At 35.8% G+C, this 14,455-nt stretch overlaps 1 protein-coding gene across 1 annotated transcript in view; it reads right to left on the bottom strand.

The window, feature by feature from the left end:
• LOC141402985 (cell adhesion molecule Dscam2-like) overlaps positions 1 to 14,455 on the bottom strand; it is a 261,395-nt gene that overhangs the window by 115,984 nt on the left and 130,956 nt on the right. The gene's annotated exons all lie outside the window — the stretch shown is intronic.

Here is a 14,455-nt window from a genome sequence, read left to right as displayed (position 1 = left end):
AATCCAAGCGATTCGAGAGTAGGCCCTAAACTGAACTTTTCCGAACGCTTTTGTGGGAGTTACCAAAAGCAGAGGACAAATATAATCCATATTCTAACCTGATCTATATCTGGTAGATATATTAGGATGTGTAAAGTATGGAACAAACCGGTCATACCCTTCAAGAATTGTTGTGCGCACAATTTTTCCGAACAGTTTTGAACTTTTGTGGGGGAGGTACCTGAAGGAGTGGACCCATATGGCTTATCTTCGAACTTCAACTAAGGGGAGCTTGGGGAGCAGTGAATACATGTTGTTACAACAAAAATCAAACCCATTTGAGAGCAGGCCCTAAACTAAATTTTTCCGAAAATTTTTGTGGGATGTACCCGACGGAGTTGACCCATTGAGTCCATATTGGAACCTTTTCTGAGTCTGGTAGAAATTTCATGATGTGCAAAGTACGGACCAAATCGGTTACTCCCTTCAAGAGTTATCGTGCGCACAAACTTTCCGAACATTTTCGAATACTTCGGGTCTAAAACCATTATTTCGATGAAGCACATTTTGCCCGTATGAAAGTGTATATGGTAATATTCAAAAATGTTTTACAATCGTTGAAGTTGAGGTTCACCATTTAATAAGTCGCGAACTGTTAATATATTTTATAAAATATGAATATGTTTACATGAACTGAAGTGTTTTAGCCACGATCTTATAATATGGACCATAACAAATAATTTTCGTGGAAGCTGCGTTGGTGGTAATATAAAAAAATGGGTAAAAATGTGTTGAAGTTAGCAAGCTTTTTTGTGTTTTTTCTTGATTTCTGGTCAAACGAGGGAAAATTCAGACCTGAGCTCAAAGAAAGGATTGAAGAATACCCCTTGGCAACATGATGCTAATGTGTGACTTCTCGATATATACAGTGCATCCCTCTTAAATCGATGCTGACATTTTGAAATTTTGAAATCGGGGTTTTTTGAATTTTTCTTATAATTGGAGGGCGCAACCAGATAATGACCTAATCTATTTATTGGATTGTAGAACCCGTGATTCCACGTCGTTTGATGTATATCTCATGAGTGTGCTCCCCACAGCTCCCTAGTAATAGGAGTCCAAAGTCGAATTTTTGGTGCGTAATTTTTCTTTAAAAACCTATTTTTTGGCTTCAAAATTTACAACTATGACTCAGGTACCCTTGAACCCCGCGTGATTTTAGTTTTTTTCCGCGCCGGATTCAATGAGCCCTACCGCGATCGAATCCATCCACTAAAACCGCTGATATAGATACCCTGAAAATAGGGAAAATAAGCAAAATTTTATTTTGACTAATCCGCATACTTAACCGCGATTGCCCTTAAATTTTTTTACATAAATGGAATCCTTTATGCACGATTATAATATTTGTCAAAAAAGGGTGTCATGAATTTCAGAGATTCGGGAGTAGTATTCGTATTTAACCAAAAATAGAATCAGGTAGCACATCCGCGGTTCTTGACGAATCTGTATAAAATTTGTCTTATTGACGTATTTTTAACAGGCGGTCACTGAAATCGGATGCGCCTTATAATCATATGAACATCGCGTTATTTTTACCCACATGAAGCATTTTGGTGTAGTAAGATGCAACTGATGGCACACTTTTGCGGTTAAATGAAACATGGAAAAATGCAAACATATTGACAGAGATGCACTCGCTCTATGCGAAAAGCACATGCGCCTCAACTGATTTTAACTATTTCGCGCGTTATACGGTTTTTAACTTTTATGTTTTTTCTTTGATTGTAATATCAATATCACTCTTTATTTCCTAATTCTATTGCTTATCACACTATGCAAATATACTTTCACGATGATAAACTATTTTCCTTGAAGAGGTTTTAGCAAAATAATTCAGGTTTTGTTAGGAAATTTAGCGAAATAGTAGAATAACTCCAAAAAATGTTCTCAAATTTTTCGTATTAAACCAAAAAATATATTCTTGAAATAATGTTCCAACAATAAACTTTTGTCTTTTGTTGTAGCTGCAATATGCAATTTAAAATCCTAATCAATAAAATTTTGGTCTCACATTTTTCTGGACATTGTCAAGATTCTGTACGTATTTTTAATTTATTTTTTAGAGATTTTTATGGACTCTGAGAAAGAATAAATAAAATTTACTCCAAGATTCCTTCATTATTTTTTGATTTTCCGCGAAAATGAAAATAAATTTAGCTAATATTTAGGCGTCTACGGATAGATATTAAATGTTGTTACCGATTTATATATAAATTTTGGTATTGCAACACAAAGGGAATTTTTAAATATTTTTTCTTTATAAGGGAATAAAACCCCCCATAACTTTTGGGCGCAGCATCCAATTTTGTGAACGCGAACATATTTGAAACCACGATTTTTTTCTTAACCCATGTAACAAAAATCGTGAATGTGCTTGTCAACATTTTTTTAATTTTTTTCTCGATGGAATTGTAAAGGAAATTTGAATTTTACCATATATCCTCGTTAGCACAAATGCTGAGGATAGAAAAAACGCGGCAACTTGGGCAGCTATACCAAATCATGGATATATTTATGTCCACAAGGTAAGTTTCTTTGCTCCTATGAACGCTAAATGCCGATTATACCTAATTTGGTATGAAAATGTACCTAAAAAAGAAATATCCTGAAATAGGGCGGTACCGTTATATGGCGGCTATATCAAGATGTGGACCTGTGTCCGAAATTTTGTGTAGGTAAGAACTTTAGATGACAAATCATATCTAATTCGGTCAGAACAGGTGGCTAAAACGGCCGAATAACTCAAATCGGACGGTTCCGATATATGGCGGCTATACCAAAACATGGACCTATGTCCATGATTTTTAGTTTTTTGGCCACTATGAACCCTAAATGCCAATTTATACCTAAATTGGTCTCAAAACGTGATACCGTTCTATGAGGGCTATATGAAAACTCAGACTTACACTAACAAATTTTTAAGGTATATTTTTGTAGCCCCAAAGAAGACCAAATACCAATTTTCAGCCATTTCGGTAAGAAAGTAAGGCTGAAACCTTCAAAATGCAAAAAATCGGGAGGTACCGTTTTATGGGGGGTATATCAAAACGTGGACCTATACCGAAAATTCCCTGCAAAAGTGTTTCTTACCACCAATGAAGACTACCTAATAAATTTTAGCCATTTAGGTTAGATAATATGGCTGAAACTTTGAAAATACCAGGAATAGGGAGGTACCGTTCCATGGAGGCTATATCAATACGTGGACATATATTAACAACTTTTGATGGAAATGTCTTTTAGCAAACACAAAATACCAAATTGCAACCTTCAATACCTTCAACATTCATTAAAAGGACTCGTAATTTATACGGGGCTTTGTATGGGGGCTATACTAAAACGTGAACCTATATATACCATTTTCAATACCAAAAGTTCTACATACCTACAATAGATTTCACCAAAATTTGATCCACTTAGATGCTAGAGTGATTTTCAAAGAATGGATGTAAAATTGCACGCTGATCCAGAATATATATAGTTTGTGGGTTCTAAAATGATTATTTTGAGGAGTTACAAAGGGAACGACAAACCCCCATCATATGGTGGAGGGTATGAAAAGTGGGCATGGGCGTAAAAACCTAGATTGGACTATGATGATGACTAACATGTGGGTTATAGAGCCGTGCGTCTGAACTGTGACAAAAAAAATAATATTTAAATTTGAAAGCTTCTCATAAATTTAGAATTTTTCAATACATTCCTTTCACTATACAACTTATTATATTCTTCATTAAAAAGTAAATTTTTAATTTATTGCAATATTTTTATGATAATATACTCTCGAACTAAGATACATAATCCTGGTTGCAGATTGACTCATATGACTATGTACATACATATGTATGTATGTATATTTTACTTTTAATCATTACAGTTTCATATGTACATAAATGTATGGATGTATAATGATATTTTCCGCCACAAAAGCTTTTATTATACATTCGTAGAATTCACTGTGCATTTTGTGAATTCATAGTCCCCAGTGTAAGCAACTGGGATGGCAGCAGCTTGTGTTTTCTATTTGTTCCAAGGTAAGCGACATTACCCTAGATTAATCAGTTTTTTTGTATGTAATGAACAAAATAGCATAGCATACAAACATAACTCTGTCTGTGAGTATTGTAATTAAAAAAACTTTAGTTATTGTCAAGTTTAAACAAAAAACTCTGAACTAAAAAAAATACATAAAAATGAGGAGTACATATCAAAAGTCTATTTACATAAAACAAGTAAAAATGTAATTATGTTAGGGTTGGACGAACGAACCATTTATACGCCCTACCATAAAGTGAATACAAACAATACGATAAGAAAGTGCGATCAAAAAAATATTGCCAAAAATCTGTTTTAATGTAGATAAGGAAAACATTATTGTATCAGGACGGACCCATTTTGGCGATTATATACTCTCCACCATAAAACGGAGGATACATATGTTATTTGTAACATATCGAGACTCTATAAGGAGACTCTATAGGGTATATGGTAAAAACCAAATTTCTTTACAGTTCCATTTAAAAAAAAAAATTAAAAAAATTGGGGGCAAATCTTCGAATGTTGGTATATAGGTTAAAAAATTCAGGTTTCGAATCTGTTCGCGTTCACAAAATTGGCAGATGCGCGAAAAAGTTATAGCGGTGTTTATTCTCTTATAAAGAAAAAATATTTTAAAATTTCTTATTTGGTGTATTGAGAAAATGTATGTATATCAGTAACAGCATTTGATATCAATTCGTAGATGCACCCTAATTTCTAACATTTGTTTTTATTTTAGCAGAAAATCAAAAAAATTAGAAAAAAAATCTGGGAGCGAAATTAATTTATACTACATCATAGTCCGTACAAATCTCTAAAAAATAAATTAACAAGTAAAAAGTCGTTAAGTTCGGCCGGGCCGAACTTTTTATACCCTCCACCATAAAATAGTCTTAATTAAAATGGAATAATTAGGGTCCTTTTACAATTTTACGTGGAACAACTTTTCGATAATGGTTAGACTCCTACTGCCTCCCACTATTGCTTAAATTACACTGTGAACACAAATGTTGGGACAGAGATAATTCCTTTTGGAGATGAAAGCCCTTGGTGTGTGTATATTAAAAACCCCGAAGGACAGATGCGCCGTGATTCGAACTTCCGCGTTATGGCGTGATGAAGTTTTTGCAAGATACCCTGTAAGCCATCATGAATTAGCATTATATCGTTGTTTGTTGTTTTTGTAGAGCACTTAAGCAACAGTAAACAAAGATATAACGCTAATTCCTGATGGCCCACAAGGTCTCTAACAAAAATTTCATCACGCCATAAGGCGGAAGTTCGACTCACGGCGGATCTGTCCTTCGCGGTTCATAATATACTCACCAAGGCCTTTCTTCCCCAAGAGGAATTTTCCGTGCCCCAGGCTTTCATCTCCATTTTGTTGCATTTTGTTATCTGATCTAATCTAAAAAAATGTGTTCAGCTAGGTGAAAGGTACCACCTACGGGGCAATATCAAAGAGTCAACCTATCTTTAAATTTTTTGGCGGAAAAGTTTTATAGCTGCAGGGAACTTCAAGAGTCAAATTGAGGGTAGTTTCATCAAAACAATGTAGACCCTCAAAAATGGACCCATGTTGACGAATTTTAGTGAAGAAATTTCGTGACCACTTAAAATTCCCGAAAATCGGGAGGTACAGTTATATGGGGGGATATACCAAAACATGGACCTATATTGACGATTATTTTTGAATAGACAAAATTGTAGCTAAAATTCTCAAAATACCGATCATTACAGCTAGTTCGGTTAAAAATTGCAGCTAAAATTCTCAAAATACCGAAAATCGGGAGGTACCGTTATATGGGAGCTATACCAAAACATGGACCTATGTTGACGATGCTTGGTGGAGATATTTCATGACCACTGAGAACCTCTAATGGCAAATTACAGCTAGTTCGGTTAAAAAATTTAGCTAAAATTCTCAAAATACCGAAAATCGGGAGGTACCGTTGTATGGGGGCTGTACCAAAACATGGACTTATGTTGACGGTGTTTGGTGGAGATGTTTCATGACCACTGAGAACCTCAAATGTCAAATTGCAGATATTTCGGTTACAAATTGTGGCTAAAATTCTCAAAATACCGAAAATCGGGAGGTACCGTTATATGGGAGCTATATCAAAACATGGACCTATGTTGACGATGCTTGGTGGAGATATTTCATGACCAGTGAGAACCTCAAATGGCATATTACAGCTAGTTTGGTTAAAAATTTTAGCTAAAATTCTCAAAATACCGAAAATCGGGAGGTACCGTTATATGGGGGCTATACCAAAACATGGACCTATGTTGACGATGTTTGGTGGAAATATTATGCGACCACTGAGAACCTCAAATGCCAAATTGCAGATAGTTCGGTTAAAAATTGTGGCTAAAATTCTCAAAATACCGAAAGTCGGGAGGTACCGTTATATGGGGACTATACCAAAACATGGACCTATGCCCATATCCTTTGGGATATAAGTTTGTTGATCACTAGGAACCCTAAGTGCCAAATTATAGCTAATTCGGTCTGCAAATGTGGCGAAGAACGTCAAAATACCTCTAATCCGGAGGTACCGTTATATGGGGGCTATACCAAAAAGTGGACCGATATAGCCCATCTTCGAACTTGACCTGCCTATGGAAAAAAGACCCTCGGGTGCAAAATTTCAGCACTCTATCTCAATTATTGCGGACGCTAGAGTGATTACAACAGACGGACAGACGGACAGACAGACGGACAGACGGACATGGCTAGATCGTCTTAGAATTTTATCCTGATCAAGAATATATATACTTTATAGGGTCGCAAATGATTAGTTCGATGTGTTACAAACAGAATGACAAACTTAATATACCCTCCATACTATGGTGGAGGGTATAAAAATACATACGGAATCTAGACAACGCGTAGAAAAATATGAAACTAAAATTATAAACATTGGCTTTATAAATGTCATCTTATAGCATCAACAAAAGAGAAAGATCTTATTGTTAAAATATTATTCCAAATATATTTTTTTGGTTCGATTAGAAATATTAGAAAAAATATTTGGGAGTGCTCCAACTATTTCCCTAAAATCCCATACAATAATTAATGTATACTGCTAAAACTTCATCAAGAAATATGGTTTACCATCGCAAAAGCTTAACTGCTTACTGTGATAACTTATAAGGTTAGGAAATTAAGAGTAATATTGAAATTACAATCATTTAAAAACTATGAAAATTATAAAGCTTGTTATTCGCGAATTAGTTAAAGTCGGTTGATACGCATCCGTTTTTTTATTTATGTGTGTTTTTCCGATGACTACAGAAACCACATTTATTAGCCTTATGTTTTGAAAATTTTACAACGCACATGTGCTGAATCAGGTATAATGTCAGCATAAATAAGCCCGTTTTAAAGTACCTGTCAGAAAAATATTGAATATTGTTCATTGATCGTTTTGTGTCATTCAACAAGTGTCGAAAACCCCGAAAAGAACAAATATAAAAAGTGAATAGTGAAGTAAAAAGTGAATTATAACATGTCATTCAAGAAGAATGCTTCCAACGCGGAGAAAAACCTAGTCCGCTTTCAAGCGCCATTAAGAAGAGGCATAGTGGCGATTGTGGAAACAGCACTGAGTGAACAGAGTTGCATGCCCCTGAAGAGACACGTCATTGCACACTGGTCCCAACCTGCGACAAAAATCGATATCAGCAAATCTCTGCGACTATTCAGCAAATTGTCTCTAAACATATCATATTTTAATATTCCAGCACTGTTTTTGTAATTTATAACGTTATTTAACAAAACAGAAGAAGTTGTCATTTACGTATGATCTCTTAAAAACTTTTAAAACATCAGTAAGGTTGTGACTTCTTACAAGGCAAGTAACTCAAAATTGAAAGGATAAAATTATTTTTTTCGAAATGGAAGTTTTAGCACAAGGTTTTCTAATTACTTTTACATAAAAATTTGTACACATTATTCGCATAAAATGTGCTGGGCATCACATTTGTTATAATACTTTTTTTGTGGATTTTTTTCCAAATCCTAAAAATTCAAGTTGAGTTTTACTAACTTCGCCACTCTCCAAATTTTTTGAAGAATGTTCGAAATAGTGTCAAGTTTCCAAAAAATTTGGTTCCAGCTGCATATATTTGCATTTCCGTGTGTAACATTAAAAATACTGACGATGCCTCTGGTCGTTTCAGTGAATATGCCGTATTACTGTATTCTCAGTTTCTTCTTTGTTTTGTGTTTTAATTGTTTGTTTTGGTTTTTTCTTTAAAGATTTAGACATTTTTGTTTTGGGATCTACGTATGAATGTATTTGTTACATTTGTATATTTTTGATAGATGTATGATGCTACATATAATATGAAAAACAAGCAAAAATTTAAAGTTCGTTCGCACCGAACTTATTATATCAACTACCATTAAATATTCTGACCTCAAATGGAATTATTTGTTTCCTTTCCTGTCCACGATACCAGTCGGATACGTTTTTTGACCACTAACAACTCCAAATGGCAAATTACAACCAATTCGGGCCGAAAATGTCGATAAAATCTTCAAAATACCTGAAATCGGGAGGTATCGTAATATGAGAGCTATTCCGAAACCTGGACCTAAGACCACCATTTTTTGGCGCAGAAGGTTTTTGACCTTTGGGAACCCCAAATACCAAATTACAACCAATTCGGGCCGAAAATGTCGATAAAAGCTTAAAAATACCTGAAATCGGGTGGTACCGCTACATGGGGGCTATAGGAAAAACTGGACCCATATTGATGATTTTTTGGCTAAAGTATTTTTAACTTATTTTTAGCATATAGTGAAAAAATCAGATTGATCCGACAATTATAAATATTTATGTCGCACCTTCCCATACAAGTGGGACCACTGTGCATTGGTCGCATCAAATTTCTTCAGTCTACAGCAAAAGGACGGGCAGAGAGGATCGCTCTAATTGCTATAGAGCTTAAGGTTCTACAGAGTAAAATGTTGAACTCCCCGCATATATCGGACCAAGCCATTCAGAACTCTTCTGAAAGACTGCGAGCGCTGCAGAAGAAAACGAAACTTTGATCCAATGAGGGTGGATATGCAAAGAAGACGAGAAACTCTACAAACTGCAAATTGAAAGCAAAGGCCGCGTTGGTTATTCAAGCGGCAAACCTGCTGGTGTCAATACCATTCACCCGTCCAAGCGAAAGAAGACAATAGAAGCGAGTGCGCCCACATTTACCAGTTCAGCGATACCTGATTGTTCCGAAAGTGGCTCGGATTTTTACGACAGTAGTACCGATAGTCCCTGAGAGGATGAAAATGCAGCATCAACGAGCAAAAGGAAGCATAACCACACTTGGTAAACACGCTTTATCTGGAGAAGTGGAGCATGCATTTTGACGGCAAACACCTTGAGAGCTATGAATATCACACAGTGTCCTCAAGAACGAATTTGAAGAAATTAGTTTGACTGCGCTCAAATTGAAAGATGGGAAAGTTAAAACAATCGCAGAAGGTCTCCAGAATGTGTTAGAGGAGTTCAACCACTGGGGATCAATTGTGATGATTGTTGCCGACACAACAAGCGTGAATACCGGCAAAAAGACAGGCGTTGTAGTTCGACTGCAGCAAATGTTTAAAGCGAAAGGTTACACCGCACCCAAGTTCATCAGTTGCCAGCACCATGTGCTGGATCGAGTTCTTCGGGTTGTCATGGACTATGAACTCCATGCGTCTACAACATCACCAAACATCGACTACTTTTTTGTGAAGGATTTGATGAAAAACTATGCTCAATTGAAGGCAGGAAAAAGGTGGCTGGAGAGACGACATACACGAAAATAATCTTACGCCGACATAGCACATATTGTCCCAGTAGAACCCCAAACCCACCTGAAATTCAGTTACGTAACTTCTTACACTTGTAATAATGGGTCGCCATCCCAGTTTTAATGACTCCGAGAATTCTAAGTCATCAATAGGTTAACAATAATATATTGAAATAAATAGATATAGGGCTGTCTGAGCTAGATTCGGGTAAAAGTGAAAAACAACCGCTTAAACAAGATTTTATAGATTTTATGTCTTTGGGAACCGTACCTAAAATCTTCCGAGCGACAGTTTTGTAGAATATTCCGAAGCTGAAAAATGTCATCTTGCGCCATTTTATTGCGGTTGTTGAAATAAAGGACGAAAAGGACATTCAAGGAAGCGAATTAGAAGGTCGAAATGTTCTACGAAAAAAATTCTCATTTGATTCGACTGAAGACATGTCATCTTAAATATAAGCTTAAACAACAGCGAACAAAGATATAACGCTAATTCCAGATGGCTTTTAGGGTCTCCAACAAAATATTCATCACGCCATATCGCGAAAGTTCGACTTACGGCGAATCTGTCTTTCGGGGTTCTGTTGAGACGTTGAGCTCCATTTTGTTGCACAGTGTCATTGGTTCAGTAGTCAGTTGTTTCGCTCTGAAGATTTCGATGAACAATCTGCAGCTCTGAATGACTACCCAAACGATCTCAAATGCTTGAATACTCATTGAAAAAAAGATGAATCTTCAATCAACATTGCCCGAAGTGTAGTGAGCGCGCGATCAAAGATATGCAAGACTTAAACAACTCATGCCGTAACAAGGACACTGAGATTCATCCTCTCCAATGACAATGTGAATATTTAACTTTCTTTTGTGTTTTTTTTGATCTTTGTTATGTTAGTATATTTATTTTAGTTATTATGTTTTAATATCTGCTTATAGTGACTCCAAAAAAAAATCAAAAATGCATAAATAAAATTTTTCTAATGATTTTGTGCGTGACGTTTTTTTATCCAATCACGTTAAAAATAAGATTTTATGTAATCTTATGTAAAAGTTCATCTCAATATGATACATGGATATGATGTTGTAAAAAAGTCATAACCCTAGTGGATATATCGAAAAATCATACACTAGTATCATATTGCCCATGGAGTATTCTGTCATTCTTTCTTTGGGCATAGGTCTATAAAATGTAAGGTTAAGTCAGAAATCGGAAGGGAACACAAAAAAACTTGTTGGCTTCAACCCATTTTTACCCATTTTTCTTCATTGATGCCAACGCATTTTCCACGCATAGTTGATATTATGGGATCCCTCCTAAAACACTTCATTTTAAATAATCTCAGTCATACTATATCGAGTATATTAACAGTTCGCGAATTCTAAATTGGTGAAACTCGAATTCATCGATTGTAAAACATTTTTGGGTTTTACCATATATATATTCTTGATCATCGAAAAATTCTAAGTCGTTTTAGCCATGTCCATCCGGCCGTCTTTTGTAAGCACTCTATCTTCCGAATGAATTGAGATAGTGTTCTGAATTTTTTACACACGTGTCTTTTTATACCCTATACCACTATGTGGTAAGGGGTATTATGTGTTAGTGCATTTGTATGTAACATACAAAATGAAGCGAGATAGACCCATAGTTCCTTCTAGGGATATACATAGAATCACTTTCCGAGTCGATTTATGCATGTCCGTCCGTCCGTCCGTCCGTTCGCAACATACAGGTCGCATTTGTTGACCGATTTCGCTGAAAATTGGGGAATACCATTTTTTTAGCCGTCGGAAGATCAAGTTCGAAGATGGGCTATATCGGTCCAAGTTTTGGTATAGCCCCCATATAACGGTACCTCCCGATTTTCGGTATTTTGAGAATTTTAGCTACAAATTTTAACCGAACTAGCTGTAATTTGCCATTTGAGGTTCTCAGTGGCCATGAAATATCTCCAACAAACATCTTTAACATAGGTCCATGTTTTGGTATAGCCCCCATATATCGGTACCTCCCGATTTTCGGTATTTTAAGAATTTTAGCTGCAATTTATAACCGAACTAGCTGTAATTTGCCATTTGAGGTTCTCAGTGGTCATGGAACATCTCCACCAAACATCGTCAACACAGGTCCATGTTTTGGTGTAGCCCCCATATAACGGTATATCCCGATTTTCGGTATTTTGAGAATTTAAGCTGCAATTTTTAACCGAACTAGCTGTAATGATCGGTATTTTGAGAATTTTAGCTACAATTTTGTCTATTCAAAAATAATCGTCAATATAGGTCCATGTTTTGGTATATCCCCCCATATAACTGTACCTCCCGATTTTCGGGAATTTTCAGTGGTCATGAAATTTCTTCACTAAAATTCGTCAACATTGGTCCATTTTTGAGGATCTACATTGTTTTGATGAAACTACCCTCAATTTGACTCTTGAAGTTGCCTGCAGCTTTAAAACTTTTCCGCCAACAAAATTTAAAGATAGGTTGACTCTTTGATATAGCCCCGTTAGTGGTACCTTTCACCTAGCTGAACACATTTTTATACCCTACACCACTATGTGGTAAGGGGTATTATGTGTTAGTGCATTTGTATGTAACATACAAAAGGAAGCGAGATAGACCCATAGTTCCTTCTAGGGATATACATAGAATCACTTTCCGAGTCGATTTATGCATGTCCGTCCGTCCGTTCGCAACATACAGGTCGCATTTGTTGACCGATTTCGCTGAAAATTGGGGAATACCATTTTTTTAGCCGTCGGAAGATCAAGTTCGAAGGTGGGCTATGTCGGTCCAAGTTTTGGTATAGTCCCCATATAACGGTACCCCCGATTTGCGGTATTTTGACGTTTTTAGCTACATTTTCAGACCGATGTAGTTATAATTTGACAGTTAGGGTTCTTAAATGTCAATAAATTTATATAACAAAAATTGTGGACATAGGTCCACGTTTTGGTATAGCCCCCATATTACGCTACCCCCCGATTTACGGTATTTTGACGTTTTTAGCTACATTTTCAGACCGATGTAGCTATAATTTGACATTTAAAGTTCTTAAATGCCAATAAACTTATATGACAAAACTTGTGGACATAGGTCCACGTTTTGGTATAGCCCCCATATAACGGCACCCCCCGATTTACGGTATTTTGACGTTTTTAGCTACATTTTCAGACCGATTTAGCTATAATTTGACATTGAGGGTTCTTAAGTATCAATAAACTTATATAACAAAAGTTGTGGACATAGGTCCACGTTTTGGTATAGCCCCCATAGAACGGTACCCCCGATTTACGGTATTTTGACGTTTTTAGCTACATTTTCGGACCGATGTAGCTATAATTTGACATTTAGGGTTCTTAAATGTCAGTAAACTTATATAATAAAACTTGTGGACATAGGTCCACGTTTTGGTATAGCACCCATATAACGGTACCCCCCGTTTTACGGTATTTTGACGTTTTTAGCTACATTTTCAGACCGATTTAGCAATAAATTGACATTTACTGTTCTTAAGTGTCAATAAACTTATATAACTAGTGGACATAGGTCCATGTTTTGGAATAGCCTCCATATAACGTTACCGCCCGATTTCAGGTATTTTGACGTTTTAAGTCACATTTCTAGACAGAATTAGTTATAATATTACCGATTTTCGGTATTTAGAGGATTCTAGCTAAAATTTTTAACCGAATTAGGAGTTATTTGACATTAAAGGCTCAAAAACTTTCAACATAGGCCCATGTTTTATTATAACACTTATATAACGGTACCTCCCAATTTCTAGCCCACCAAAAATTGTCAACATACATAGTTAGATATAGGCACCATAAAAAAGGGTCTCCCGAATGAAGCATTTTATGTACATTATCTGACATTTTAACGTACCCACTTAAAGTTGGGAACAGGAATGAAAACTAATTATTCCATTTTAGTTCAGAATATTTTATGGTGGAGGGTATGAAAAGTTCGGCCCGGCCGAACTTAATGCTTTTTTACTTGTTTACTTTTAAACTTCTCTACCAAAAATTTTGGACGCAGTTCCACATTTTATTATAGCCCTCATATAACAGTGAACTTAAAGCTTTATTAATTCCTCTATATGTGTATAAACAACTTCGCCGAAATATGTCCTGCATAAATTAAAATATGTACCAAAAATTAAATATATGGTCAATTTCATCCGCCAAATACAATCCTGCGAAAAATGTCCACTGGGCGGCAATAATTGACTGACATTACAGTATGGAGGTCATGTCAGGTTCTGATTTTTAACGCATGGAGGGATACATCGCTAAATTGGTGTATCTATTCGAATTGTATATAACAAAGGTGGTCTGCGACAAATATTTCGCGGGGTTACATGAAGTTTCGGCAAATCAATCTTATAATACCCTTTGCACATTATGGCATAAGGAATAGTATTCTATAGTATTGTGAAGGTAAATAATGTAGAACAATTTCCATTAAAGAATTCACAATTGTGCCAATTTTTTGTGAATTCGTCATTTATAAAATAAATATGTACAAGTATGTATGTCAAGTTATATATCGCACAACA

This window comes from Musca autumnalis, unplaced genomic scaffold (assembly GCF_047663935.1).
Source record: "Musca autumnalis isolate F117 unplaced genomic scaffold, ASM4766393v1 scaffold_4, whole genome shotgun sequence".
Taxonomy (NCBI): Eukaryota; Metazoa; Arthropoda; class Insecta; order Diptera; family Muscidae; genus Musca; species Musca autumnalis.
Note: the sequence above shows the minus strand (reverse complement) of the source record. Positions and strands in the feature narration are given on the sequence as shown.